At 40.1% G+C, this 6471-nt stretch overlaps 1 pseudogene across 1 annotated transcript; it reads left to right on the top strand.

The window, feature by feature from the left end:
• Positions 1-4115: 4115 nt before the first annotated feature.
• Positions 4116-5398, top strand: LOC103261974 (annotated as a pseudogene). Its single transcript, XR_002482052.1, has one exon. The product of XR_002482052.1 is annotated as a serine/arginine-rich splicing factor 11 pseudogene (transcript).
• The last annotated feature ends 1073 nt before the right edge of the window (positions 5399-6471 follow it).

The raw sequence follows: 6471 nt of genomic DNA, 5'->3' as shown, positions 1-6471 counted from the left end.
AATAGCCAAAATAATCCTAAGCAAACAAACAAACAAACAAATAAGCAAACAAAAAACAACAAAGTGGGAGGTATCACACTCCCAGACTTTAAACTTTATTATAATGCTACAATAATCAAAACAGCCTGGTATTGGTATAAGAACAGGCATATAGAACAATGGAACAGGATAGAGATTCTGGAAGCAAAACCTCCATTTCTTAACCAACTGATCTTTGAAAAACCTCGACCATCAACCACTGGGGAGAGGAGAACCTATTCAGTAAATGGTCCTGAGAAAATTGACTGACCACATGCAGAAGATTAAAACATGACCCCTACCTATCACCATACACAAAAATCAACTCTAAATGGATCAAAGATCTAAGTGTAAAACCTCAAATTATAAGAACCTTAGAAAATGCAGGAGAACCCTTATGGAAATTGGAACTGGCAACCAATTCCTGATCAAAACCCCAAGTTCTCATGCCATAAGATAGACAAGTGGGACCTCATCAAACTGACAAGCTTCTGTAAAGTCAAAGAAACCATCAAGTGAGCAGGGAGACAGCCTACAGACTGTGAAAAAATATTTGCCAACTGTATGCCTGACAAAGCCCTAACATCTAGGATTTACAAGGAACTCAAACATGCTGAAAAGAAGAAAACAAACAGCCCCATTACAAAGTGAGCAAAAGATATGAATAGACAGTTCTCAAAAGAAGACATACGAGCAGCCAACAGATACATGAAAAACTGCTCAGTCTTACTAGTCATCAAAGAAATTCAAATTAAAACCACACTGAGATACCACCTAACTCCAGTCAGGATGGCCATCATCAATAACTCAAAAAACAATAGATGCTGGAGAGGATGTGGGGAAAAGGGAACACTTCTACACTGTTGGTGAGAGTGCAAACTAGTACAACCTCTGTGGAAAACAGTGGTGATTCCTAAAAGATCTAAAAATCAACCTTCCATATGACCCCTCAATCCCCCTGTTGGTAATATACCTGGGGAAACTCACATCACTCTATGAAAAATATACCTGCACACACATGCTTATTGCAGCATTATTCACAATAGCAAAAACATGGAACAAATCGTGCTGCCCATCAGAGGGCTGGATAAAAAAAAATGTGGTACATATACATGATGGAATATTACACAGTCATAAAGAAGAACAAAATTATGATCTTTGCAGCAACCTGGATGGACTTAGAGTCTATCAGAGAAACAAAGAACTGAGTACCACATGTTCTCACTCATAAGTGGACCTTGGACAATTAACATAATACTATAAGAAAGGGATTAGCGGTAGTGGGAAAATGCCAGGGGAGGGGGGAGGCACACCTCATCAACAAGAGTACTTGCATAATGAACATTTGCATACTTAACCCTGAATTGTACTCCACATCTTTAAAATTAAAAATAAGAAAATAAAGTTATACTTACTTTTCCTCAGTATTTTTATTTCATTATATGATGTCTTTTTAGGACTTCCACTTCAATTAAATTTTTTCTCCTTTATTCAACTTATTACCTCAATACCTTTTTTGGGTGGGGGCTGGGAACTATGCCATCTCCTTTCATTCACCGTGATTCAAAGCTTCAGAGCCCTCTGAAATTCTCTTGTCTCATACCTCAGATCAGTTGTATTGGCTCTGTTATGTCTCTTTTTTCTGCTTCCATCTCATCGCTGCCCTCTATTAGGGACTTTTCTTGTCTTTTTGTACCCTCTGTGCTCTCCAATGCTTCTTCCACTTGGGTATGGTTTGATTATCTCAGTTCTTTTAAAACCCATAAATAGCCTCTTAGAGAAGAAAAAGTTAAATTGGTGTTTCATAATTTGGCATTCTTTATTTTATTTTATTTTTTTTATAATCAATATTTTTTATTATGGTTTTGTGGGGTACAGTTAAGGGTTAGGTGTACAATTACGTTTCATTCAGGCACCCTGTTGATAAGAGGTGTTTCCCCATCCCCAGACAGATATTTGCTACTGTTAATCCCATCCCCCCCATAGTTTCCTAGTACCGTCAGTCATTTTCTTATAGTATTACATTGGATGTTCAAGGTCCATTATATGAGTGAGAACATGTGATACTCGGATCTTTGTTTCTGTGAGAGATCACTCAGTATTATAGATTCTAGTTCCATCCAGGTTGCTGCAAAATTCATGATTTTGTTCTTTCTTATGATTGCGTAGTATTCCATCGTGTATATGTACCACATTTTTAAAATCCAGCCCTCTTTTGATGGGCAGCATGGTTGGTTCCAGGTTCTTGCTATTGTGAACAATGCTGCGATAAAGGCATTCTTTAACTTGCCATTCAAGATCTAGAGAGACCATAGAGCCTGGTGATCAAAACATGGATTCAGGAGCATATTGCCTTGACTTGAATTCTTACCACCCACTTACTTAATTGGATGATCTTGAACTTATCTTTTACCTTTCTCTACTTGATTTCCTCATCTAAAATAGTCATATTATCTACCTTATGGGGTTGCATGTGGATTAGATGGGTTAATATATGTAAAACACTTTGCATAGTCACCTAATAAACTTTATGAACATCGATTTCATTAGTATTTTATCAAAACTTTTCTCTCCACTAGTAATATTGACAACAAATTATAGCCAGCATTTATTAACCACTTACTGTGAAACACTTTACTTGCACTATCTAATTTAATGTATAATTCTGTGTTGTAAGTATTATGGTGTTAGAAAAAAAATGATCAATGACTTATTTTCTGACCCTTTGCACTTTTACTTTTCTCAAACTTATATCTCACTTTCCTGTATCCACAACCAATCTCCCTAATTTCTCCAAGATTCAACTCTTTTTTTTGTGCTCTGTGTCAGCTTCTGTTCCAAAGTAAAATAAAATGGAATGGACACAAAATTTGATTCAGAGTTCTTAAGAGCACTGTAAAATAAGAGTGATAATTTCTTTCTCTTGTAGGATCTAAAGACAGCCTTACACTAGTGAGTTAGACTTTTCCAGCCCTTTCATTAACCAGGTTGATTCTTTACAAACCGACTACACTGACCCTCTGGCTCTTTTTGCAGTTTCAAGACAGCCTCAACTTGGTTCTTCCAAGTGCCTCATCAGACTGAGCTGAGTTAGTGCAGAGATTTCAGCCAAGTAAGGCATCTCAGCACGAGGTGTCAAACATAAGACAGCTAAGCTGGGAGCCAGAGGAAGAAGGCTGTTCTTGACCCTGCTCTGAGACTAGTGCATTCACAAAGAAGTGGCTGGCAGGCTTCCTTTGATGCAGTGAACAATGAACAGCAGGGATTAAATCTCATCACTTCCACATCATGCTGGTGTGTGTGTGTGTACACACATACATACATTTCATTCTTAGCAGAAGACAGTGTGGAGAGTTTGTGATCTATTATTTGAAAATAATCCATAACCCATCCAGGATCACAACCGAGAAGAGAGATCCTACAGCTGGGCAACAGTAATGGTTGAGCCAGGACTCCTTAGAGATCATTATACGTGTCAGGAAATTGAGGACAAATAAAGATAATAAGTTGCTTATATGTTTGTGTTTGATCTATTTACTCATTATCCCCTGATGTGGATAGTTGGATCCGAGGTTCACAAAACATAGTTGCATTTAAAGTCTTCAGTGAGTCTTTCTTGAATGAAATAATAGTGATATACTATTGAAGATCATCTTAAATGAAATAATGATGCCCTTACAAACTAGGTGACTGATAAAGACATAACCCTCCTCTTCACAGTTTCTATAACTCACAGATTTTTTGGACAAAGTTTCTCATTCTGGTAATTTCTAGGCTAGGAATCACATGTTTGGAGCTATAGACTTGTTAGCACAGTGTTAAAGATTAACATGTAGAGTTTAAATTTTTAAGTAGGATATATTCTTAAATTGCTACAGATTAGCATTACCTACATAGTCTCAAACCAGGTTGGTTTTTTTAATTTATAAGATTATTGGTCCCAACTGGCCCCAGGAGGAATATGTATTTGTGACTCCTACTCTAGATACATTTTATTGTTTGTAGCAACCATAGAATAACCAAATCTGAGACTTTCGAACTCTGGGTCATGTGACTATAAAACTTGATTTTTAAAGTTTGTTAAAAGTTGGAATACGGAGCAACGCCACCGTCGACCCCAGCGCGGCGGGCCCGGGCCCCAGCGGAGGGCCGGGCGGCGGCGGCACCGAGGTCATCCAGGTGACAAACGTCTCCCAGAGCGCGAGCTCCGAGCAGATGCGGACGCTGTTTGGGTTCCTGGGCAAGATCGACGAGCTGCGCCTCTTCCCGCCGGATGAGTCACCTTTGCCAGTCTCATCTCGTGTCTGCTTTGTTAAGTTCCATGATCCGGACTCAGCAGTTGTGGCACAGTATCTGACAAACACTGTATTCGTTGACAGAGCTTTGATAGCCGTACCATATGCAGAAGGAGTTATTCCTGATGAGACTAAGGCTTTGTCTCTGTTGCCACCAGCTAATGCAGTGGCAGGTCTTCTGGCTGGTGGTGGACTCCTGCCTACTCCTAACCCACTTACCCAGATTGGCGCTGTTCCACCGGCTGCTTTGGGAGCTCCCACTCTTGATCCTGCCCTTGCTGCACTTGGGCTTCCTGGAGCTAACTTGAACTCTCAGTCTCTTGCTGCAGATCCGTTGCTGAAGCTTATGAGTACTGTTGATCCCAAGTTGAGTCATGTGGCTGCTGGTCTTGTTTCACCAAGTCTGAAATCGGATACCTCTAGTAAAGAAACAGAGGAAGCTATGAAGAGAGTCCGAGAAGCACAGTCCCTGATCTCTGCTGCTATAGAACCAGATAAAAAAGAAGAAAAAAGAAGGCAATCAAGATCAAGATCACCTTCTAGGAGGAGAAGGACTCCCTCATCTTCAAGACACAGGCAGTCAAGAAGCAGATCAAGGAGGCGATCCCCTTCTAAGTCCAGGAGTAGGCGACGATCCAAAAGTCCAAGACGGGGAAGATCTCATTCCAGAGAGAGAGGTAGAAGGTCAAGGAGCACATCAAAAACCAGAGACAAAAAGAAAGAAGACAAAGAAAAGAAACGTTCCAAAACACCACCAAAAAGTTACAGCACAGCCAGACGATCTAGAAGTGCGCGCAGAGAGCGACGACGCAGAAGCAGCAGGAGTGGAACAAGAGCTCCTCAGAAGCTTCGGTCTCCTGAGAGAAAATGATCTCGCTCACCATCGCCAAGGCGACACAAAAAAGAGAGAAAAAAAGATGAAGACAAAGAAAGACGTAGAGATGAAAGAGAACGGTCAACGAGCAAGAAGAAGAAGAGTAAAGATAAGAAAAAGGACCGGGAAAGAAAGTCAGAGAGTGATAAAGATGTAAAACAGGTGACACGGGATTACGATGAAGAGAAGCAGGGGTATGACAGCGAGAAAGCGAAAAAAAGAAGAGAAGAGACCAATAGCAGTAGGTTCCCCTAAAGCAAAAGACAGTTCTGTGGAAAAGGCAACGTGCGATTCTCTGAGGGAGTCCAAAGAGAATGGGGATGACCATCACGAAGAAGACATGGATATGAGTGCCTGAGTGCGGCCTTGGTGGGGTCCAGCTGTAGAAGTGCATCAGTGCCATTCCTTCGTGTGACTTCTTCACGCTGTTTGTTCATCTCCAACCTAGGTGTATACAGCGCTGAGTGATACACGGTTACACAACTCCTGGTAGTGATTTTAGTTGTCGACATCCAAAAGCTTTTAGAAAACGTTGCAGGGGTAACCAGTTCTCGTCATGGTGAAATCTGATTGAATACATAAGCAGTTGGACTATTCCGGTGCTGCTTTTCATCACAAAGCTGAAAAGCTGCATGCATCTACAGCAGGCATGGATTGTTTATGTTGTATGATCTCCTTTATCAAGTAAGCTCACGCATAGTATTTCTAGCATTTGACTCATTGCCGTACTAGAGCCATGTAGGGAATGCACTGATTGCATGTTATTGTGGCCAGAATATCCTAAATGTCATTAAAATCCTCCAACATGATGGATCTACTATCGTCTGGTTTGTGGACATGATAAATTAACCTCCTTATAGTTACACCTGGAAACGAGCGTTTGAAATACATAATCTTTTAAGCCTTGTGGCTAAATTTTTGTGACTTTTGTTTAACTTTGAAAGGTTATATATGCGTTAACCTTTTTTTGATGGCTAATTGGGGTTTAATGCATAAACAAGATTTCAGATAAAACTGTCTTTGACAGTGAGTAAATAGCAGCATATTTTGAAGTAGAGTTATATACTTTTTCATGAGGTGTTTGGGAATTTTTTTTCCTGAAATAATAATTTATTCCACGTCTACAATAGTGAAGCCGTCTACCTATCCTGGGTCCATCTTGGGGGAAAAAATTATCGCTTGTCCGGATTTTCAGTTTTCTACTCGTTCATTAATTTGTTTTAAGCTCTGTGTTGGAAAAAGGGGAGGATAGTGCATTTTTAATTGACCTTCATATGCTTTTAC

The sequence above is a fragment of the Carlito syrichta genome, unplaced genomic scaffold (genome assembly GCF_000164805.1).
Source record: "Carlito syrichta isolate Samal-C Ts95f unplaced genomic scaffold, Tarsius_syrichta-2.0.1 Scaffold304261, whole genome shotgun sequence".
Taxonomy (NCBI): domain Eukaryota; kingdom Metazoa; phylum Chordata; class Mammalia; order Primates; family Tarsiidae; genus Carlito; species Carlito syrichta.
The sequence above is the reverse complement of the archived record's forward strand: the minus strand, read 5'-3'. Positions and strand labels throughout refer to the sequence as shown.